Source organism: Chiloscyllium punctatum, chromosome 22, assembly GCF_047496795.1.
Source record: "Chiloscyllium punctatum isolate Juve2018m chromosome 22, sChiPun1.3, whole genome shotgun sequence".
In the NCBI taxonomy this organism is placed as follows: domain Eukaryota; kingdom Metazoa; phylum Chordata; class Chondrichthyes; order Orectolobiformes; family Hemiscylliidae; genus Chiloscyllium; species Chiloscyllium punctatum.
Window position 1 is genome coordinate 74,797,123 of NC_092760.1, and position 25,063 is coordinate 74,822,185.

General features: G+C 41.5%; 1 protein-coding gene across 9 annotated transcripts in view; it reads right to left on the minus strand.

Moving 5' to 3' along the window:
- LOC140493786 (leucine-rich repeat-containing protein 4C-like) overlaps window positions 1-25,063 on the minus strand; it is a 991,485-nt gene that overhangs the window by 354,233 nt on the left and 612,189 nt on the right. For 7 of the 9 annotated variants that reach the window (XR_011963766.1, XM_072592658.1, XM_072592652.1 and 4 more), the window contains one exon: window positions 17,493-17,673. The exons of 1 other annotated variant lie outside the window; for it this stretch is intronic. The gene's annotated coding sequence lies outside the window, so the exon portion shown is untranslated. Of the gene's footprint in view, window positions 1-1,948; window positions 1,965-17,492; window positions 17,674-25,063 lie in introns of those variants that run through there. One more of the 9 variants, XM_072592661.1, reaches the window with a different exon arrangement.

Sequence of the window (25,063 nt, forward strand, 5' to 3'; positions counted from 1 at the left end):
TCAGCATTAATGCTGGTTAAAAGCCTCATCCTCTGCTGCCTTATGCGCATCCTTGCTCAATAAAAGGTGACATCTTTCTGGTCTTAGGATGTATTAGACATATTGCTGGTACACAAACCACAGTCGTGAATAACCAGCTCACTACCTGATGCAACCTTCATGTGTTGAGGAAGGCTGTGGAGTACAGGACAATGGGGATGATACAGGGTATGCTGTGAAGTGGTGGCATGCATTTATCATCCAACAATTTCCATTCAGCACTCATTTCAACTAATCTATCAGTATGCAGTAAAAAGTCAATATTGAGCCACATTAGTAAGATCACCTGACTACTCTATAATTACTAGTGAAACCACACAAAGCACGGATGTAATTCTGATCTTCTCAACCAAAAAAAATGTCGTACCAAATTAACAGAATACAGTGAAGTACCACAAGGATGGGTCAAATGTGTAATGTATAGATTATAAGGAACAATACATAGAATGGACACACTAGCCATGTACAGATGAATATTCAGAGATATGATTACTAATGTTAAATTTAATTGGAGATTAACGTAAATGATAAACTGCTTCATCTCACACTACAGTAGCAGAATAAGAGGTCATGACCTGCACATGAAGAAGGTTAAATTCAAAACTAATTTACAGAAAAAAAAACTATTTTATTGAGTTTGTGGCAAATCTCGGAAGCAGGGTCAACATTTCAGCATAAAATATTGACTCATCTAAGTAGAGGTCAGCTGAATTTCTTTCCACAAATAATTTTTAGGGATGGGTGATATGCATAATGAGATATGAAATGAGTTAAGGCCAGCATATCTGTTAGAAACAGATGATTACAAAGCTACATTCCCTGAGCTTTCACCACTGGAGGGGTTTTCTCACTCGTATGTCTCAATCTCTTGTAGACAAATTGATAAAAACTAATTGCAACAATTATTTATCAACTCAATTTTTTGTTGTCACTGTGAGTGCCAGGATGCTCAAAGGTAAACTGGATGGATCTTGTATGTTACCTTAATTAATCAATTCCAGTGTGCCTGCATTGTGAATGAATGCTATTTTGCTGCAGTGTTGCACAGATGCCTGACTGCAACACGAGACTGCCTCCCTATTTTAAATCTAATTTCCAGTCCAAACAAGCTAATCTTAACAGAAACTCCCAGCCCACCTTGTACTCCTGCTGCACAGGGACTTCCAGCAGTAGGTGGTGACAATGGTGGAGGCAGCAAGCAAGGGACCTGAACACTTCTCCATTGGTAGATAGTGGTCTTGATGAGGGAGGGTAGCTGAAATAGTCAAATGGATTATCATTGGAAAGAAAGGGATAGCTCATTGAGCAATGCAAGCATGTTGGACCTCAGCATGTGTGATCACCATCACCAATCACCCTTTATTTACCTTTGACAATAGTACTGCCTCTCACTGAGTCAGGCATTCGGAGGTCTAATATCCCTGACAGTCACCCTTTTTTGTCAGCCAGATTAACTGTCCCAATCAGGGAACTCATACTCTCTGACATCTAGCTAGCTGACCTCATTATAACAACTATAACTTGAAAACACCTTTTGTGCCCTTGAGCAAAAGCTTGTCTCATCACCTATCCTTCACTGCCAGAGTATTGTTGTCAAAGGTCTGCAGGACAGAAAAGAATGGTTATTATTCATCCCATTCAGAACCTCAAGCACAAGAGAAATATGCAGACTTGCTCCAGTATGAAAATCAAACAGTTAGCTTTGAGGTGGACTATTTCCCAGAGACATGTAGAGTTTCAAGTGTTAACCAACAACAACCCACCCAGCTACTTCTAAATGTTCACCAAGCTGAGTCCTAATGAGTCACTAATCGCATGCAGTTTTGACCTCCGATCTGGAAAAGGTCAGGTGAAGAAATGCAACTGCTGATGTCCTTAATTGGAAGGCTGACCACAGAAGGGAACTTACCCCAGCCAAGCTGGAGGGGGTTATGGCTGATGCCATGCCCACCATGGCCAACGTTCCAACCCTGATTCCTTCTGACTTTCAGACTAAGATTCAGTGGAAGGCCATTGATGCACTTATAAGTGAGATCAAAACCAGGTCCAGATACGGAGAGCCAGGGGTGGTTTCACCTCTGTTGTCTATCCTCACAAAATGAGGCAGCTGCAAATAATTGATGCAGACATCAGTAAACTGCAGAAGGTCTAACATCCACCAATCCAGCGCAGCTGATTGAAGGAATCCAAACTGACACAGGAATTGTTGCGGTCTGGAAGAGGAGTGGAGTGAAAGATGGAGTCCTCTATCAACAGATTTATGTCAAAGAGAGAGAGTGAAGCAACTCATCCTTCCTGATAGCCTCAAGTGCCAAAGCTGGAAAGTGACTTCACCCCAGCACGGCTTCCAGTGACCATCTCTCGAGGTCCTTGCACTGGATTTCATGGTCCTTGATCGCAAAAGTAATGGCAGTGAGCACATCTTCACACTCGTGGATATCTTCACCCAGTTCATACAGGCTGATCCCATTCACGACCAAACGTCCTTGTCTATAGCCAATAATGCATAATTTGTCCATTTTGCCATTCCATGTTGAATTGACAAGGATTGGGATGCAAGTGACCAAAGATGACAAAGGAGTGGCAATAAATGCTGGCCCAGTCAGCAACATCCACATCCCATGAGTGAATTAAGAAAGCACTTTGAGATCACGATTCTTTACTGCCAATGCTTTACCAAGAGCCCATAACCTCCTATCATCCAGAAGGTATGGGACAGTGCGATTATACCCTGCATGATTGTCTTCACAGCTTGCCTCCTCAGGTACCAGTACAGATAATAGACTACAAACACTTCTCAAGTAAATGCTGGATATCAGCCCAGCCCTTACCATTTGCCCAGACTGGTGTTGCAAGAAAGTCCTGCTATAAATGTGGATTCAAACACTCAATCATCATGATATATTTAAACCTGTTAATCATGCAACTGCTTAGGAAATGTTAACTATGTGGTTGCCGGGACAACAAGGTTTAAGCGTGGAAGTGTGTAGCATGACCTCCAGCAGCAGGTGATGACCTCAGTGATGAAGAGACTATAAGAACATAAGATATCGGAGCAGAATTAGGCCATTTGGCCCATCGACTATGGTCTGCCGAGAACTGAGCATGTCTCTGGGAACTCCATCAACAATCGGCAAAGGTGAGAGACGGCAGCTGGAGCATTTGAAAGGACTCTCACTAGAAAGAAAGGGGGTCTGTTGTGCTGAGGGGTTTGATAGATGGGGAAAGGGAACATGCAAAAGAATTAGCCAGCCTAACTCTCACAGTCATTTCAATTTATTGGGTCAATAATTCTGGTTTATCTTTAATTTTCTTTCCTGTTCACAATAACCGGCTGACAGTGGAATAAAAGAAATCCCAGTTGCACAATTTTTGGGCCTTCTATGTGTTTGAGTTCGGTGTTATATTTTTACCTGCTCTGCATTGCATTATGGATTTAAGCTCCTTCCTCTTGAAATTGGACTTGAAAATGTTAACTTTGTTTCTCTCTCCACTGAGAGCTGCCAGACCTAATGAGTTTCTTCAGAACTTCGTGCTATTATTTTATACCTGATGTATTTTAGTGCATTGGGCATGTACAATCACATCATTGATCCTACATTTAAAACTTGTTGATTGTCTGGTGTTGAAAAATGGGCAATTTTACATCTAATAACCCTGACATTATTAACAGAACTTACTCCTTAGGGATAGCAAGTTAAGTGAAAACCAAATACATCAGTTCTCAGGAATCAGGCAATTCCAATGTTGACTGATTTGAAGTTAAACATTAATTTTATGTCCTCTCTAAAATAACTGTATTAATTACAAATTTAATTGAAAAAAATCTGAAGAGGCTTACAACTGCGTGAAAGTTTGATCAACTAATAAATTTTTCTTTTCAAGTATCCAAAATAACTTCCATGAAATGTCAAGAACCCCTGCAATTTTGAGTTCTCACACACTCTTAGAACCACAAACACATCTTTTTATCAATTACAACACTGATTTGGATCAAGTACTAAATGCATCTGAGTTCTATTCAAAATAATTTCCAAACAGAATAAAGCCTTGTTTGTCCTGGTGGTTACATGCCTGAACAAAACCATTATGTTTGAAGAGGGATGTACAGAGGCCAATATAATTGAAACAGAGTCATCCTACATAAGAGGCATTGATCCTAAATAAGGACAGGGCATCAAAGAATATTGTATGCAATTAGGAGAACAAAAAACAACAATAAAATTTGGTAAAAACTCTCTAATAAGAACATGATATTCATTTTTCTCATTAGGAGAGATAGTGGTACAATGATTATGTCACTGGACTTGCAATCCAGAAGACCAGGTTAAGACATTGGGGATGTGAGTTCAAATCTCACCATGGCACCTTATGGAATTTGAACTTAATAAACAAAAATCTGGAATTAAAAGCTATCTTGATAAAGGCAATTAAAAAAAAACTATCATGGATTGATGTCAGAGTTCTTCAGGGGAGAAAGATTTCTATCCTTATTTGGTCTTGCCTGTGTGTGACCTCAGACACAGTACAATGTGTTTGACTCTGAAATGACCTAGAAAGTCACTCAGGTCAACTAGAAAACACTTTAGCAGTATCATAGAATTTCTACAATGTGGAAGCAGGCCATTCGGTCCATCAAGTCCAAAATACCCCTCTGAAGAGTATCCACCCAAACCCTTTCCTGTAACCCTGCTTTTCCTATGGCTAATCCGCCGAAACTGCACACTATGAGCAATTTAGCATGACCAATCTAACTAACCTGCACATCTTTGGACTGTGGGAGTAAATCAGAGCACCTGGAAGAAACCCATGCAGACACAGGGCGAATGTGCAAACTCCACATAGACAGTGACCTAAGGTTGGAATCAAACCCAGATCCCAAGCGCTATGAGACAGCAGTGCTAACCACTGAGCCATGTGCACACATCCCATGACAAACAGTTAAAAAAAAATGTTTTTAAATCAGAATACCATGATAGGGCTATACAGAGCCACCAGAGTATAAGATGGGACAAATTGAAACTAATTCAAGGATTATTACAGGGTTGCTAAATTATTATTTTACTTTAGTTTACACTCACCGAGATGATGAGTATGTTGCAGATGAGAGATATTGAAGAGGATTATCATTAAAACAGATAGTAATGCCATTTTGGATAGATTAAAATAATATTTATCCAAGAACAAATTCTAATAGCTTGAGTTAGCCCAACAGAATCAGGGAAAGTTCACTGAAAGTGTATGTGAGTTCATCTCATTCGTATTTTCAAAAGGAAAGAGACAGATCAGCCTCAGGCCTAAGACGTAAGAAAAGATTGTAAGAAGTGACCTCTACGATCAATTTGGAAAGAGCCATTAATAATCACAGCTTGGTTACTGAAATATTGAATCATGTTGGGCCAATTTATTCATTTTTTTTGAGGAATTGCTTGGTGGTTGAGTTATATCTGGTAAAAACAATGACCGCAGATGCTGGAAACCAGATTCTGGATGAGTGGTGCTGGAAGAGCACAGCAGTTCAGGCAGCATCCAAGGAGCTTCGAAATCGATGTTTCGGGCAAAAGCCCTTCATCAGGCCTTCCTGGATGCTGCCTGAACTGCTGTGCTCTTCCAGCACCACTAATCCATAATATCTGGTAAATGTTGTTCATCTGGATGCTGAAAAGCTCTTGATAAATAGATAATTACAACAAGTGTTCAATTTGTGACTGGTCTTGAAATTTGAAGGGAGGGATTTGAAATGCTTTCTGACTGGGGCAGATTTTCACATACTTTAGGAGCTTTAAAGGTTTGAAATCTTTAAAATTAATCACTTTGGGCCATATGGGGTCGACAGGTTTCAATCACACAAGGGATGGGAAATAACTTTGTTTTTCCTTTATTAACCCAAGGCTTTTTGACATTTCTCAGCATGTTATATGGTTGCTACACTCATAGGGAGGAGGGGCTGGCCTAAATGGTTTGCCCATTGTGGTGTGGGCCATGTTGTGTTTGTGTATTCTGCCATTCACGCATTTTATAATCATCTTAATTTGAATCACTTTTGCTGTATTTAACTTTCTAATCAGATTAAATGATACATTTCAAGTTACATATCAGGTTGTATGAAATCACGACTAAACATAGAGTTTGATTTGATTTAATTTACTTATTGTTACATGTATTTTATTACAAAAAATGTGGTATAGTGTCACCACTGTCTGGCACCATCTTAAAACACAGAAAAATAAACCAAAACATTTAATCTAAAGGCTGAAAAATGAAGAAATAAAGAAAAAGTTTTCGACTTTACAGTCCTTCTTGTTAAGTGCTCCGCCATGAGCCACGGGCCAAGTAGTCAGGCATGAGTCCTCCTTGTTGCACTGTCACCCCGGAACAAAAGTCAACCCAGTTCAGCACCCTCCCGCCATCACTGACACACTCACTGGAATTGCCAAAGTAAATGCCACCGATGCCGCTAGGTACTGCACAGGCCTAGACTCGACTCTTTTGCTGCCACCATGATTCTGGATTAGTGGTGCTGGAAGAGCACAGCAGTTCAGGCAGCATCCGAGGAGCACAAAATCAACTTTTCAGGCAAAAGCCCTTCATCAGGAATAAAGGCAGAGAGCCTGAAGCGTGGAGAGATAAGCCAGAGGAGGGTGGGGGTGGGGAGAGAGTAGCATAGAGTACGATAGGTGAATGAGAGAGTGGATGAAGGTGATAGGTCAGGTGATAGGGGGAGGGTGGAGTGGATAGGTGGAAAAGAAGATAGGCAGGTAGGACAAGTCATGGGGACAGTGCTGAGCTGGAAGTTTGGAACTAAGGTGAGGTGGGGGAAGGGGAAATGAGGAAACTGTTGAAGTCCACATTGACGCCCTGGGGTTGAAGTGTTCTGAGGCGGAAGATGAGGCGTTCTTCCTCCAGGCATCTGGTGGTGAGGGAGCGGTGGTGAAGGAGGCCCAGGACCTCCAATGTCCTCGGCAGAGTGGGAGGGGGAGTTGAAATGTTGGGCCACGGGGTGGTTTGGTTGATTGGTGCGGGTGTCCCGGAGATGTTCCCTAAAGCGCTCTGCTAGGAGGAGTCCAGTTTCCCCAATGTAGAGGAGACCACATCGGGAGCAACAGATACAATAACTGATATTAGTGGATGTGCAGGTAAAACTTTGATGGATGTGGAAGGTTCCTTTAGGGCCTTGGATAGAGGTGAGGGAGGAGGTGTGGGCGCAGGTTTTACAATTCCTGCGGTGGCAGGAGAAGATGCCAGGATGGGAGGGTGGATTGTAGGGGGGGCATGGACCTGACCAGGTAGTCACGGAGGGAATGGTCTTTGCGGAATGTGGAAAGGGGTGGGGATGGAAATATATCCCTGGTGGTGGGGTCTTTTTGGAGGTGGCAGAAATGTCGGTGGATGATTTGGTTTATGCGAAGGTTTGTAGGGTGGAAGGTGAGCACCAGGGGCGTTCTGTCCTTGTTACGGTTGGAGGGGTGGGGTCTGACGGCGGAGGTGCGGGATGTGGACGAGATGCATTGGAGGGCATCTTTAATCACGTGGGAAGGTAAATTGCAGTCTCTAAAGAAGGAGGCCATCTGGTGTGTTCTGTGGTGTAACTGGTCCTCCTGGGAGCAGACGCTGCCAATGGTGTTGGGTTTCATACTGGGCCCATTCTTGCCTCCGTCACTGTCTCCATGAATCTGCGCTGGATGCAATTGCCACCGGGAACCCAAACTCACCTCTGCCACAGCAGCAAGAGTGGGCACTAGGACCACCTCGCTGTTGCAGAAGGCCCTGGGATCCCAGACTCACCTCTGATGCCAATGCCACTGCCACATGTTTGTGCTGGGCCCAGTTACTGCTGAAGCCATCACCATGACCGAGTTCTCCAACATGAGTTAAGTAAAATAAAAAAGGGGGATAAATGAAAGGAATTGAAAAAAAAAGCAGATGAGCCCCATGCTCAGATGTCATACTTCACCATTCTATCTGGATGATGTTGCTTTTATTTTTGAATTGTCTACAGTGGGATGTGGATGTCATTGGCACATCCCTAATTTCTGTCAACAAGGTGATGATGAGCTGTCTTCTTCTTCCACTGTGGTCCATGTGGAAGTAGGTACAACTACAGTCCTATTGAAAAGGGATGCTCAGGATTTAGACCCCCAGAATGGAAATGTGATAGAGTTCAAAGTCAGGATGGACAGTAGTTACAGTTGATGGTCCTCCTTTACATCTGTTGTCCTTGCCCTTCAACGTGGTAAAGGTCAAGGGTTCAGAAGCTGATGTCAAAAGTGATTTTTGTGAGTAGCTGTTGTGGATTTTGTAGATGGTACATGCCCCTTTCATTTTACATCAGGGGTGAAGGGAGTTAATATTGAAGGGAGTTGCAGGTTTGGAAGGTGCTGTCAAAGAAGCCTTTGTGAATTGCCATGAATCTGTTGGCCATGATGTTGAATATACATGTTGTCGATAAAGGAGTCACTTAATGATAATAGACTGCTCAATACTCAATCGTTACTTTGATTACACAATATTGCGTTTTAACCGCAGGCACTATTTAGAGACAAAAGGTTTTATAATGAAGCAATTTCCTATAGTCCTGTCTTTCTTGATAAATGAACATTTATCACTGGTGTTTTTAATTGACTGGAAGGAATACAAACTCCATTCCATTATGCTAGTTTACTTCTCATTTTCAGCCTGAACCACTATCTAACAGCAAGAGAACGAAATGTGTCACTGTTACAATTCCAACTAATGGCTACAGTGAACAAGTCCAATCTCAGAATGAAACATGGCTTGATGGATCATATGTTTAATTTCTGTATTTGGTTACTATGTTCATTATTCACAAGAGGCTCCATATATTCTTCAACAACATATTTTTTAGATAAAACAAAGAAAACTTTCTATACCTAAGATAATTTAAAGGTCTTAACACAACCAGCAAAACAAAGTTTCAACCTGGTATCCAAACTGTTCTTTTTACAGATATTCATTTCACAGCAATTTCACACCTATTTCAATTCTAACTTTCCACTTAACTGACTACCCCTCTGTGCTGTTCCTTGGGCTTCAGAGACAATGTTACAATTCCTTTCTGAGTCCTCTGCACAAACCTTTTTTCACAATTCTAATGATCTAAACCTTTCCAGTTCTAAGAAGTTAAAGGTTCCTTTCGAAATTCTCCTGCCTTTAAACTCTACAAACTAAAACACTTCAGCAAGGGTGACTGGCTCCCCAGAATCAAAAAAGCTTAATTCTGCTTGGAAGAACTATTTTCCTTTTTGAACTGAACTCCTGATTCTTTTGAACTGAGAACCTGACCTTATGTTTTGAAGTCAAAGCTAAACTAATGGCTTTCTGGTCTGTTGCAATGTCAGCAGTATAAACATTCCATCCATTAACACTGCAGGAGACCTGCCAGATAGGTGACTGCAGTCACATGTTTTCTTAAAATTGTTGAACGCATGTTTCAAATGATTTTCTGACTTGTTCTAAAAAGCGTTCACAAAACCAATCCATAACAGCTGCCTTTATTATAAAATCCACATCACAATATGTGTTACATCTAAATGATTAACACTTCTTTGATTCTGTGATATAATAGACCTTTCATCACAGTAAGGCAAAAGTGAGGACTGCAGGTGCTGGAAATCAGAGTTTAGATTAGAGAGGTGCTGGAAAAACACAGCCGGTCAGGCAGCATCTGAGGAGCAGGAAAACTGATGTTTCGGGCAAAAGCCCTTCATCAGGACTCTCATTACAACAAATCCACAGATATCTCTGCTTAGCAAACACAATGCAATGAATTAAGGGGGAAACTGGGAGGCAACTGTTAGAAAGGGGAAAGGGGAAAGGCCTCACAAGATTTTCCAAGAGCCTGGAAGAAAAGTTGGGTTCCTGTCAAAGGCCAGTGGTCAGCCTTTTCAACACCACGAGCGCCTTCGTTGGTCCTGAAAATTGTATTCATCACAGTAAGCCTCTCTCTATCAATGCAATGTCCCCTGTCGATCTGCCTTGTCATAGTGAGAATCACAACACTGTCTTGTGGATACCTCTAGAGAATTGAAGGTTAAGGAAGTAAACCTGACCCAAAAGAAAAACATGGAATGAAGTCCAAAGTTGTCTTATATCTAAATTCGACACCTTTCCCCAGTCAAGTTGTTGTCAAATGTAGTAAAATAATTATAGTAAGGCATTTGTGGGCAGCACGGTGGCACAGTGGTTAGTGGTGCCTCACAGCACCAGAGACCTGGGTTCAATTCCCACCTCAGTTAACTGTTTGTGTGGAGTTTGCACATTCTCCCCGTGTCTGTGTAAGTTTCCTCCAGGTGCTCCGGTTTCCTCCCACAGTCCAAAGATGTGCAGGTTAGGTGAATTGGTCATGCTAAATTGCCCATAGTGTTAGGTGAAGGCGTAAATGAATGGGTTTGGGTGGGTTGCTCTTCAGAGGGTCGGTGTGGACTTGTTGGGCCGAAGGGCCTGTTTCCACACTGTAAGTAATCTAATCTGTTTCCACACTGTAAGTAATCTAATCTAATCTAATCTAATCTTACAAGATGGAAGGCTGCTGCCTTTAAAAAGCTGTCACACAATCTGAATTCATATATAATCATAAAATGTGTCAACACAAAAATAGTACTTGATTCACTAACTCCACACTGATGTTCTTCACCAATAACCAATTTAAAGTCTTCATATTCTTGTATAAATGGTAATCTAAAAAATAGCATTCAATACAAAGTGTAAGAAATAAGAACAGAAGGAGGCCTTTTGTCCCATCAAGCCTGCAGTACTGCACCTCGCCACCCTCAAACCAATCTCTAAGATCATGGCTACACTGCCCAGGTCTCAAATACCTTTCATGTAGCTACTCATAATCCTCAACTTCTCGATGTTTCAAAAGTTAACTTCCAGTGGTGTAGCCTTCACAACTCTCGGTGGCAGTGAATTCCACACATTCACTTCCCTCTCAGAGAAGAAAATTCATTGCATCTCAGCTTTAAATGAATGTCCCCTTGTTCTCTATGTTCCTAGTTCAAGACTCCCCCACCACTGGAATGTCTACCTTGTCAATATCACACCAGCCCCTGCCTCCACACCTTCTGCACCTCCTCAAAATGGCTTTCTGGATCACTTCTTGCCAAAATTAAACTGATAATATAGCTATCACCTACTTCAGCATTGCTCAGAAATTAGCAGTCAACTTGTTTTAATTTTCTCAGGCAAATGGTTATGTTCAAAATGCCATTTGGGATTGGATGAAATGCAGTTCAACCTGATTACAATTTTCAGGACCAATGCAGGCTCTCGTGGTGTTGAAAAGGCTGACCACTGGCCTTTGACAGGAAACCAACTATTCTTCCAGACTCTTGGAAAATCTTGTGAAGCCTTTCCCCCTTCCCCTTTCTAACAGTTGCCTCCCAATTTCCCCCTTAACTCATTGCATTGTGTTTGCTTAGCAGATATATCTGTAGATTCGTTGTCCACCTTGATAGACAACTGCTTTTGCATGCTGGTCCAGTGCTTTGCAACGTTCTGATCATATGGAAAGGAATCCAGTGCCAAAAGTTGTTTTGGAGCACTTCACTAATGGCGGATGCTACATCTGTACACATCAATGTCTACATAAATCACTCCACTGTGCATGATTCAGCTGGTAATCTGGAGTAATGGAAATGTAGAGTTCAGAATCCTACAGATGTTTACCCAGATTCTTCCCAAATTCCATAAATGAAAAACATGTGTAACACAAATTGTTCCAAATGTCAATCAAAAAACTGTAAATGTCACTTTAACCGTGAAAATTCCAGAGCAAAAGGAAAGACATATTGGCACTTAAGAGAATAAAGCAATTGAGGCACAAACCTTATGATGCTTTTAAATCATTTGTCTTAGTTAGAATCATAGAATCACAGACATGTACAGCAGGGAAACAGACCTTTCAGATACTTGTCTATGCCAACCAGGTATCCTAGATTAATCTAGTCTCATTTGCCCTCACTTGTCCCATACCCCCCCAAACCCTTCCTATTCATATACCCATCTCGATGCCTTTTAAATGCTGCATTTGAATCAGCCTCCACCACTTCTCGGGCAGCTCATTCCATACACACACTACCCTCTGTGGTACTCCTTTAGGTCCCTTTTAAATTTTTCCCCTCTCACACCAAACCTATGCCCTCTAGTTCTGGACTCCCTCACCTCAAGGAAAAGACCTTGTCTATTTACCTTATCCATGCCCCTCATGATTTTATCAACCTCTATAAGGTCACCCCTCAGCCACCGATGCTCCAGAGAAAACAGCCTCAGCCTATTCAGCCTCTCTCCATAGCTCAAACCCTCCAACCCTGGCAACATCCATGTCAAGCTTTTCTGAACATAATTTGTTTCCTGAAATACCTTCTGAAATAACTCCAAAGGGGCCAATACCCCGTCACCAAGTCACCCTTTTTTGGGCAGCATGGTGGCACAGTGATTAGTATTGCTGCCTCACTGTGTCTGGGTTCGATTCCAGGCTCAGGCGACTGTCTGTGTGGAACTTACACGTTCTCCCCGTGTCTGTGTGAGTTTCCCCACCACAGTCAAAGATTGTAGGTTCAGTTAATTGGCTATGCTAAATTGCCATGGTGTTCAGGGATGTCCAGGCTAGGTAGATTAATCATGGGAAATGTAGGGTTACAGGGACAGGGTAGAGGGCTGGGTTGGGGTGGTATGGTCTTTGGAGGGTCACTGCAGACTTGATGGCCTACTTCCACAGTGAAGGAGTTCTTTGGTTTATTTACACGTTTATAGAACTTGACACTGATCCAGCTCCCTCAGAGCTACCTCTCAGGGTGAACAGAACCTCTGACACTCCTGTTTATATCTGTCAGCCAGGGTTCCCTGACTGAACCAGATTAAGAGCCCCACTCAGTGAGCAAATATACTATGAGGTCCACCTGGCTGACCTTATTACGATCACAACAAGAACTTTGCAAGGTCCATTGGGACTCTCGGTCTTACAATTTGAAATTGACTTATCAGCCTGCAGCAACCTCTTACTCAAAGCTGCCCCCAGGTCAAGTCTTACTGTCAACCGAAACAACTGGCACAGGTTGATGATCTCACATGTCTGTCAGCACTTACTGTACAGCCTAAGGCTGAGGCCTTGGAATATAAAGCTTCATTTGGAATAAAACACCTTGGCACCAAGTTCTCTGAAGGGTTTATTACACATTAGTGCAGGAACATGGATCAAAATAATTTCTACTTATAACAGGAGCACACTTCCATAGGAAAGCTGGGACTTCTGCATTCCATCAGCAAAATAATTTCATTAGTCGCTGAAAATGCTCTTTGCTCCTTTCTGCAAGATCTAAATAAATATACGTCAAGTGGTTTCATTTAAACTGATCATTGCTTTCAAAGAGCCAGATTAACTGTGTGGCCTTTACTGAAATTGATCATCGCAACTGAAAAATGTTCCATCCTCCGAGTAGACACTCAGCAGTGTGTATTTTTTTCTCCAAAGCCAATTCCTTGATGCCATTTAATTTTCACTGGCCTTAGAATAAGTCACTTTTTTTGTAGCTGCCTGCTCCTTCTGCTTATTACTAATGGTCAGGCATAGTCAAATGTTGATGAACGTTTTAGATAAAACAATTAATATATCCAGACCTGAAGGAGAAAGTGTGCTCCAGGTCAACAGCATTCTGCCTTTGGTGACATTTAACGTTCTGTGTGCTATTGAAAGCTGGTTGAAAAACAAGCAGCCTGTGCCCTTTCATCGAACCTTCCCCGCCAGCATTGAACAAGCTTTTTTTAAATATAGTGCAAAGGAACTGAGGAGCACTGGGCGGCCCTCATGCTTTTACGGACAATGGCCAAAATGCCATTAGTTAAGTCTGAGTAATAAAATGCAAGCAGGTCCTCTCTTGTGTACTTATTTAATAAATAAGCATGGGGGAGGCAGTCAGAAAGGAACAACATGATACTGATTACATGTACCTACACAAATGGGCCAGATTTCCCACTTCCACAAAGGAACAAAGCAATGGTACTGGCAGCCTACCGGCCAGTCTGTCATTTCCATTCCCAGCTCTGTTGGCTTCCTTCGGGACAGGGGCTTTTAGTGGGGGAGGGAAAGAGGCTTGATTTGAGGGTGGGCTGGAAAATCAAGTCACCTGCCTCATTCACTGGGGCTGATGAAGGGCTTTTGTTCAAAACGTCGATTTTTCCTGCTCCTCGGATACTGCCTGACCTGCTCTGCTTTTCCAGCATGACTGTAATCGTGACTCATTCAATATGGGACCCGTCAGCTCAAGTTCCTGACTTCCTGGGATGTTCCCGGGAGCAGTTCGGAATTTTGTAATGCTGACCAGCTCCAGACCAACAGGCCAAGCTTGGACAAAAAGAAAATTACCCTGCTGAGTTGCAATGACATTTTCATAACCAATCTTTCGCTTAAGCTATCCCAGGTACTAGCTCTCCATTTGATCCACTCACTGTGAAAATGAAGACTCTGCCATTCTTTTAAGAGCATGCACAAGCACAGCTCCAGCAGTGTCCATGGATTCAGCCCCAGATATCCCCACCATTCCCCTGGCCTCAAAGTGGGAGGACCATCCATTTAGAATCATTCATACATTAAATGGAATCATTAAGAAAGGCCAGAGAGACTGCGACAGTGGCCCATTACAATTTGGAAGGGTGAAAGGTGATTTTATTGACCCTCAAGGGCATTAACAGGCAGATATTATTGGAAGGATGTTCTGTCTTGTGTGGACAGGACCCAGGGTGTGCCATTTCAGGGCCAAATAATTGGGACTCTAGAGGGCTGTGTCTACCCCAGTGGGTTGCTGGCTCACATTGGAGCAGGCCTTGGGGGGGGTGGGGGGAGCTTCCTTCAGGAGCAGCAATGGGGTCTGTGCTTTCTGTCTTTGCCCCTACTTGTGGGTGAGATGAGAAGCACAGGGAACATTTTAAGAATGGGTTTGGAGAAAGAGCACCTTCAGAGCCCACACAATCCTCTTGTCTGTAATGTCACACATCGCAGGACCTGTCTTCAGACCAGTACGTTTATTTGGTGCAGCAACCCAATGCCGCACCAAATAGAACCCCGCTCCCCCACCCCATCTCCGTCTCACTTGCTACTCCACTCTCTGAGGGATGTGATGATCCAGGTACCAAGAGGATCACTGAGGTAAGGGCAAACAAGTCACTGAGTGGGGAGGCTGTGATTACGAGGACAGAGGTAGTGAGGGAAGCAGTGAATAAGTCACCAAAGCTGCATCTGACAAGTTGGTAATTGAGCAAGATATTCTCAATGACCAGAGAACACAAGCCTAAAAGAAACAGGAGTAGGAGTAAACCATCTGGTCCATTGAGCCAACTCTGCCATTCAATAAGATCTTGGCTGATCTTTCTTGTGGACTCAGCTCTCCTTGCCCACCCTCTCTCCGTAACCCTTAACTCCTTTACAGTTCAAACATCCATCTATCTTTGCCTTAAAAGCATTCAACAAAGTAGCCTCAACTGTTTCACTGGGCAGGGAATTCCACAGATTCGCATAGTGAATGCAAGGTAACAGCAGAGGGTACACAATTGTGGGATCACTGGCACAAACATTGGGTTCCAGTGTGCTGGTGAGGTATACTGGGTTAAAGCTTAGAGGTTTCCTTTTAATTCTGATATAAGCAGAACTTTCTTCACACGGTGGTTCTTCCTCTGCAGTATTCTCTTCCCCAGAAAGTGCTGGAAGCTGTCAGTGAAGTTATTCAAGGTAGAAAGAGGTAGAGTTTTGATAGACAAGGGAGACAGCTGTTATGAGTGCAGAAAGGAGAGTAGGGTTGACAGATCAGCCTCAGCCTTATTGAATTGTGAGCTCAAAGAACTAAATGACCGAACCCTAAGTCATATATAATCACCCTTTGCAAACTCCACCTCGCAGCAAGCTGGTAAAAGAAGTACCAAATAATCATAAATCTGTAATTACAGTTAAACTGTTAAACAAGCAAGAGATAATGAACCTGATCCCACTAAATCAACATGTGTTAACAATGTAAAACACTGTTTAGAAAACAGGACTGTGTCCCAAGCAGGAAGACAAAACTTCACAGACTGAAGAGGCTACAATTCTGGAAGATGCGTTATTATTTTATCTTGCTGTGCTGAACTACTGAGAAAGAAGGCTTGGATAATATCTGAAATATTCTGAATACTGGAGGGAATCTACACTGCTAATTCTGGTCATTAGTTTTCTCCAACAATTTGAGTGAAATTGTTTGCCGTTTCAGATATCCTGGACATGTTTTTCATCTTTCCCACCAGCCATCAACAGTATATTTGAGCTGAACAACATATCATGAGTGCTCTGGTATTGCTCTAAGATTCTTACAACATCTAAAACAACAACTTATGCTTACATAACACATTTTAACAAACTAAAATGTCCCAAGGTGCTAAAATGAATTGTGACACAGATTCACAGGAGGAGGTATTAGGTCTGGTGGTCAAAAACTTGGTCAGAGACTTGGGTTTAAGAAAGATTGTAAGAGATGAGATGACGTCGAGAGGCAGAGGAGTATATGGATGGCATTGTGGTCTAGGCAATTGGGGATATTACAAATACAACAATGGATAAACATCTGAATGTTAGGAGTTCAGAAATAGAGGTCATGATTTAGAGATGCCAGTGTTGGACTGGGGGGTACAAAGTTAAAAATCATACAACACCAGGTTATAGTCCAACAGGTTTAATTGGAAGCACACTAGCTTTCAGAGTGCCGCTCCTTCATCAGGTGGTTGTGGACACAACCACCTGATGGAGCAGCACTCCGAAAGCTAGTGTGTTTCCAATTAAACCTGTTGGACTATAACCTGATGTTGTGTGATTTTTGACAGAAATAAAGGAGCACAGATATCTTAGTGGGGGTTGTGGGATCGAATGAGATTATACTTAGGAAGAGACAAGGTCATGGAAAGAGTTGAAATCAAGCATGAAAATTATAAAACCAATATATTGCTAGACTGGAAACTAATGTATCTCAACAAGTACAGAGGTGCTCGGGAAAATGGGACATGTGAATTAAGAAATGGACAGGGGAGTTTGGGCTGACCTCAAGTCGAAGAGGATGGAATCTGGGAGACAGGCCAGGAATGGGAGTTAGCATAGTCAAGTCAAGAAGTAATGAAGGCATGGTGGAATATTTCAGCAGCAGATGAGCAGAGATAGGGGCCAAACGCAGAAATGCAGAAAAAGGTGATCTGAGGAATGACATAAATACAAAATCAGAAGCTGACCTCAGCTTGAAAAATTATACCAAGATGGCAAAAGACTGGTTTGATCTCAGGCTGTTGCTTCCAGGGAGATGGATGGCCTAGAGTTAGGGGATGATGTTTGGATTGGGGGTTTGATCAAAAACAATGGCTTCAGACTTCCCGAACTTTCACGAACTTAATATGATAATTGCTCCATCAAGCTTTCTACTCACCTTCTGTTTTCCTGGCAACTGATTCCTAAGATCCCTACAAGCAACCATTGGTGAAATCACTATACTCTTGGACAGTGGATGAATCCTGACGACGTACATCAGCGCAGGTATTTTCGACATATGTTAAAGCAGCACTTGTTATTGTAGCTTGTTGCAGTTGGTATAGTTGTCCTGAGATTATCTGTTTAAAGAAACCTATATATTAGTGTCAGATGGCCTTATAACTATCATAAATAGAACTGGCAAATACTTATTGGTAGAATCATTGTGTAATTGAATGCAGGATAGTAAGTTTACAATCCATACCTTGCGCGTCCACTTACATCCCACCAATTCTCCATCTAAACAATTACATTGGACCAGAAAAGGAAGGTAGTAGAGTTCACAGCAATGTTAAGTATATGGATTACACTGATCCTCAAAACTAGTGGATTTCACATATGCTCCTATAAACTACTGAGGCTATGATATCATCTGAAGAATAGGTATTTGCAAACGATCTTCAGGTGAGACTCTCGTTTGCTTGGAAATGCATGAAAAAATAAATTAAAAACAGAAAATCCTGGAAATACTCAACAGGTCAGACAGCATCTAGAGAGAAAAAAACATTTCATATTTCAGGTCAATGACATTTCATCAGAAATAATGTTCAGAACTCGAGATCATCTGCACCCCTTCTTCTTTGCACATGTCATGTGGAATTAGCAATGAGGCACATTGTCTTCTTTATTGCGTGGGCAATTAGACTCATCTGGGTAGAGTGCGGAGAGAAACTTGGACAAGGAAGCTCACAGACCCAAGTGTTCTCCATAAACTGAAAAAGGATAAAGGATTGGTCAGATTCCACGGGACTGTGATTTTCTTTGACTGAACTTCCCCTTGTAATGTACCCATTTGATATTCAGCTTCCAAACAGGGTGGAAAGGTAAAAAGCTACTGTGTTGTCTCACATCACAGGAATAAGGGGGAGAAAAAGCAAATGAATTAGAAAACCGTTATTAGTAATATGATACAGTGTGCCAAACATAACGCAAACAGAGGGAAGACTAAATCTATGACAAATATAACATCTCTGCCAATCTATGAGAAATATACCATCTCTGCACATCTACAGCATGTTACAGTAATTGAAGGGTAAGAAGAAATATATTTCACGCATACCAGTATATCTCCAGTGGTGTTTCACAAAAGGGGGATGATTGTATGCTTACATCGCTACATATATCTATAGTCTTATATAAGGAATACTTCTACATTAGATTAAAATGAAAAATGTTCGTGCGTTGAACAAAAAAACCGTGAAAGGCAGTATTTCCAGTTTTTTAAAAAAACGGGGTTACCAGAGCTGATTGTGTGCTGAACCTATTTGACCTTTACCTGATTTGACTAGTGAAGGACATATTAGACATCTCAGCCACATGGGTGTGTGTTCAATGTAATTTTGCCCAGTGACACACCTTTGATGTTTTAACTATGACCAGTTGCATATTCAGGAGCATATAGCATTGCAATAACTCCCAAATTGGGTCCAGGGCAAGTGACTACAGTTTGAACAATGGAACTTCAACATCCAGCCTGTGAAGAAGAAAGCATCTCTCTGACTTCTCTGAGCGGAGAAGTAAAAGGAAGTTACCAGCAGATACCTACTCTGATCTTCTCTTCTTGAAAGGAAAAGGGAAAACCACCTTCAGAAACACTGAAGGATGAATCCTCAACCGGTAAATGAAAGGGTGAGAGTCGATGTGTTTGCTTCAAAAGGCAAGGGGAAGGAATTGAAGAGGGAAACATTTCACCAATGTCTGATGCCAAAACTGTGCTTCACTGACTATGATGTTTGATCCTCCCTCACCTGTTCTATTTTGTCACTTAGCTTATGTACCTGCTTTATGTGTATCAGGGATATTTTTTTAAATGGGAAAACAATTAAGTTGTAGAGAGTTCAAAGTTAGTTATTTGTGTTTCTCTTCCGACGTTGGTTAAACACAATCTACTTACAATAAATTGCTGTTCTCTTGTTTAGTGTAGAAACATGGTGGCTGATTTCTTTAAACCTGAATTCACCAGTTAGGTGAACTGGGGACTTTAGATCATTCAAGGCTTTTCACATTCAAGACAACTTTGGGACTAGTATGGCTTGATTTTTAGTGCACTACTCATTGTGAATCATGACACTTACTCTCTCTTTCCAATGTAGTAATGCCATATGACTACTTCTGAACTGGCCTTTTGTACAGTTTTAAAATTTCTTTCTTGTTTGTTAGCTTTGCCTAATTGCTCTTGACATGCTGAAAGTAAACCACCATATTGAATTATTGTAGTACTTTGTACTTCTATGGTGCTCTAGGGAAGGGAGCTTTTACTTAGCAATAGCAAAGGAGCCCATAACTGGAGAGTTGGTGAGTTGTTGCAATGTATCTTGAGTTAAGTATACACTGCTGCTACAATGCAAGGGAGTAAAAGTTGCGGGTGTTGGATGGGGTATCAATCAACCTGGCTACTTTATGCTGGATGGCAGCAACCTTTTTGAGTGTTGCTGGAATAGCATTCAAGTCAGTATTCTATCAAAAATTTTACTTGTGCTTTTATTGTGGGTGGTGAACCAGCTTTATGGAGCCACGACCACTGCCCTGCAGTAGCACCTGGTACTATTCTGGAGCACAGGTTATTGGTTAGCTGCAAGCCTTATAATCAAACGCCAATGTTTCCAGTCAAGATGGCTGCAGTCTGAGTGTGCTTGGCAGTGAGTTGCGCTTGCGTAGAAACAAGCTCTGCTTGAATGGCTGCAGTTTGAGTTCCCACTGCATCAGACATTTTCCAGCATCAGTTTGTAATACACGGGAAGTTGAGAGTCCACCCATCAGTCACAACAGCATAGCTGGATCTACAAGTATTCTCATGCAGTTTGCCACTACTTCCAATCTTGACAGGATAAGTCTTCAGCTCTGCTCTGTGCAAGGTTGATGTGGGTGTTCTGCATGCTTCCTGCACTATTATCTCTAGGCATTCTAACAGGCCTACGTATCTAACTTTTCTAATGGGTATGCTGGTCAGTCTGTGTGCCATCCTATTGATATCCTCAGCAAAATCCTACACTGTAGAATACCTAGGAGACCTTGCCTGCTTGCACGCTGGCACTGTGCCATTATTTCACATAAACCTGGCTGCTCATGTCCCATCTCATGCAATTCCTGGCTCTTAAGCTGCTTTGTAAAATACACAGTCAGTATCTGAGCTGGCATCAATCACAGAGGGTCAGCACCTGAGCTGGCATCAGACACAGAGGGTCAGCACCTAAGCTGGCATCAGTCACAGAGGGTCATAACCTGAGCTGGCATCAGTCACAGAGGGTCAGTACCTGAGCTGGCATCAGACACAGAGGGTCAGTACCTGAGATGGCATTAGAACAAGTGATGATGTTTTTATCCGTCTTCAGCTTCTTCTTCTCTAACGCTAACTGCACTTGCACCATCGCCTGATTGCTTGGATTATACTTTTTGGGGGATCAGAAAGGAGAAAGGCAAGGATAAAATTTGAAGATAGGACGGAGGGAAATTAAGAAGGACATGCTTCAAACCAACAATCCTGATGAAGCTGATCAGTGAGTGAGAAGATTGGGTATTTGGATACTATCATTTTTAAATATTTTCGCCTTGCCACTGTACATGATCTCTGTCATTGCCACAGCCATAATGTTGAGCACCATCTCTTCCTTTGGTGGAGGTGTGGACTGCCAGACCTGCCTCCACATTGCTAGTGTGCTTCTACATGTTGTCCCAGAAGGGAAAGAAAAGTGTGCTGGTGTGGTGGTTTAGCTGCCATAGTGGAATAGCTTGCAAGGTGATGAAGCTGTGAGATGTGGCTTTGAGGCTTGAAGCAGTGCTAACTGTTTGAAACTGAGGTACTGTTTTGAATACGAAGTGTGATTGGTGGTTGATAGAGCTAATGTTAGGTGAATAGAGCATTGTGTGAGACTAATGATTCAATTGGTCAAATATGATGAGTGAAGGTGATTTCACTGACCTCATTAATTCATGTGAGACCATTAAATCTGTTCTTGCCATGAATCCAAGGGTTTCATTGTTTTCATTGGAAGATAACAGCTCAGTGCCAATGTTTCCATAAAGCTTACTTGGATATCCTCCAGGGTTCAAGGACCTCTTCCCACATGTTCAGCTCCTGCTCCAAATCTGCAAGTGCTGCATCAGAGAAAGTTGGACCATGTGCTCCACAATATTGTGGAATGTTCATTGCTTTTGCAAGTCCACTTCCCAGGTGGTACAATCTGGCTTAAGGAAATTCAGATGAGCTTCTCACACACAAAGCTCATGGTGCAGATGGATAACTTATTAGCATGGATTGAAGATTGACTAGCTGGTGGAAAACAGAGCATATACATGTGTCTAACTAGAAAAAAAAATTGATGATTGGAATCTCACAGGGTCTGTACTAGGGTATCCATTTTTTAAAAAGTTGTATGATTTAGCTGAAGGGAGCAAAGATATGTCAGTTAAATTAGTAGATAATGTTTACTGTGAAAAACCATATGTAAGTTGCAGACAGATAGAGATAGGTTGAACAAGTGGGTGATAATCCGGCTAATGGTGAATAATGTGGGAAAATGTGTCATTGTTCACTTTGAAGGAAAAATTTAAAAAGTAGGTAATTAATGAAACACAAAAGGACTGTAGAATTCTGAAACACAGAAGGATTTAGGTATTCTGGTATTTGAGTCACAAAAAGCTAGTTTGTTGGTACAGGATACAATAAGGGCAGCTAATGGGTTGCTACACTTTATTAGCAGAGGAATTGAACAAAAAAAGTGTAATGTTTCAGTGTTACAGGGCATTGGGGACATCACAGTCTCCTAATTTAAGGAAGGATATAAATTAATTGGAAGTGGTTCAGAGGAGGTTTACTAGATTGATACATGAAAAGAATGGATTTTCTTACTGACAAAATCTTGGGCAAATTTGAATTGCTTCCACTGGAGTTTAAAAGAGGGAGGGGAAACTTAGTTGCCGTATATAATGCTGTTGACAAGGTGAACATGAAATGGATGTCTTCTCTTGTGGATTAGTCTTGACCAGGGACCACTGATTTAAAAGTAGGATTTTTTCAGGACAGAGATGAGGAAAAGTATCTTTACTTTGGAGGTTTTTTAACTTTGGAACTCTGCCTCAGAAGACAGTGGAAGCAGAGTCATTGACTATTTTTATGACAAGTGGATAGATTTTATTAAGTAGAGGAATCAAAGGTTGTACAGGGAAACTTGGGATCTAAACCACAAACAGATCAGCTGTGATTATATTGCATGACAGAGCAGGGTTCGAGGGGCTGAATGGTGTACCCCGAGTCTTGTTTTGCATTCAACATTCTGGTTGTATACAGCCAAGGGAAGCTCTCGGACTAGTTGAATTATCGCTGGATTGTTAATCCAGAAACCCAGGTAATGTTCTGGGGACCGGGATTCAAATCCTGCCATGGCAGATGGTGAAATTTGAATTCCACAAAATTTGAGAGTCTAATGATGACCATAACACCATTGCTGATTGTCAGGAAAATCTCATCTGGTCCGCCAATGCCCTTTAGTGATGGAAACTATCATCCCTACCTGAGTTGGACTAGATGAGACTTCAGAAAGATGAAAGTGAGGACTGCAGATGCTGGAGATCAGAGTTTAAAAATGTGTTGCTGGAAAAGCACAGCAGGTCAGGCAGCATCAAAGGAGTAGGAGAATTGACGTTTCGGGCATAAGCTCTTCTTCCTGAAGAAGGGCTTATGCCGGAAACATCGATTCTCCTACGCCTTTGATGCTGCCTGACCTGCTGCGCTTTTCCAGCAACACATTTTTAAGTACGTGAGACTTCAGACTCACAGCAATGTGGTTGACTCTTAACTGCCCTCTGGGATGGGCAATAAAGGTTGGCCTAGCCAGCGACACCATCATCCCATGAAAATATTTTTTAAAAGAGCCAAACAGCAGTGACTTGTTCCTCGGGCTGCATACAGAAATCAGTTAAATGAGCAGCTGGTGTGAAGATTAAATGTTGCTTACATCACGAGGAAAAAATATAATGATTAATCTCTCAGTTGTGATTCCCCCAATCCTCTGCCATCCATTTATGGAGGCTGCCGAATTTTGTTCCATAATTCTCACAGGTTCCATAAGCTGATAAAGCATTACTGGAAAGTTAATCGTTTTAAGGAGCTCCCTCCCACAATGCAATTTGGAACAAATAATGTTCAATTCACTATCGAACAACATAAATAAAAGAAGAAATAATCACTTGCTAAATTAATAAAGTCAATCTATTCACAGTTTATTGGGTAAGGTTACAAATATAGCACCTATGTATAACTTTTTCTTGATTTAGGTAGATCTGTTTAAATATGCATACAGCTATGAATATGTTAAAAAAGCAGTTTGCTTTCAAACAACTCCCACATTAGCCCTAAATGATGTGAATTTCATGCTGTGAAAGTTAAGCAATTTACAGAGATGCTGATACACATTAAAGGCTCTTTCTCTATATTTTCCCACAAACTCACTTCTTTATCACTTCAATGTTGCTACTTTCCCATTACTTTTATCATGTACCAAATAATCTAATTTATGACAAGGTTTGCCTTTGCTGGTCAGATTTCTAATATAGGAAAAGAGGAGGCCATTTGACTTTTCAAGTCTGCTCCACCAATTAATGAAACCACAGCGGATTTTCAATCTCAGTTCCATCTCTCCGTTGCATCTTTGTATCTGAAGTGTAGTGGAGAAAGGATGCATAAAATCAATTAATTTTAGATCAAAACAGATACATGCATGTGTTCTAAATGCTTCTGTGTTTAAGTCAGTGTGGGTAGATACACTATGTATCGTTGAAAAGACATGCATGGTCAAGGATTTTATTTCCTGTAAAAGCTTTTTTAACTGTCATTGGATAAGAGAACAGAATTGTTGTCAATGTGAACTGGTTTTGGGGAGGAGGTGTGAATAATCTGGGTCCTTCATTCAGAGTGCTGACTAATGTCCTGGTTGCACTAGAATTTATGCAATCATGCAAGGAACGATTATTACAAGTGACTTCTCGACACTCATTGTCAGTTAGGCATTTTCTGTTGCATCTTTATTCAGAGAATAAGTAAGAAAGAAAGCAGGAGAAACTTGATCTGGATAAGTGACTGAGGACAGCAAATTAAAAATGAAATTCCTTTTTGTGTCATTTTCATTCCAGTTTATTTTTGCCAACAGAATCCTGGAAATGTGAATATTCCAACAACATTGCAAACAGAGATAGTTTCAGTCCAATGCTCAAATCCTCTTAATACATACATATATCAATAATTCTTTCTGCCAGTGTTAGTAACATACTAATACTGCAGCTCAAGAGGTCAATTGACTTATAAATTACTTCTCAAGCCATCAACATCCATTTTGTACAATGACAGTTAATGAGTCTCACACAAAATGCTAACTGTACATTTTAGATTTTACCAAAACTGGTTTTCTTCATACTTGAATGCAATATCATTAGTATCATTAGTTCAGTCAGAAATTGATGAGATCAGGGTCCATG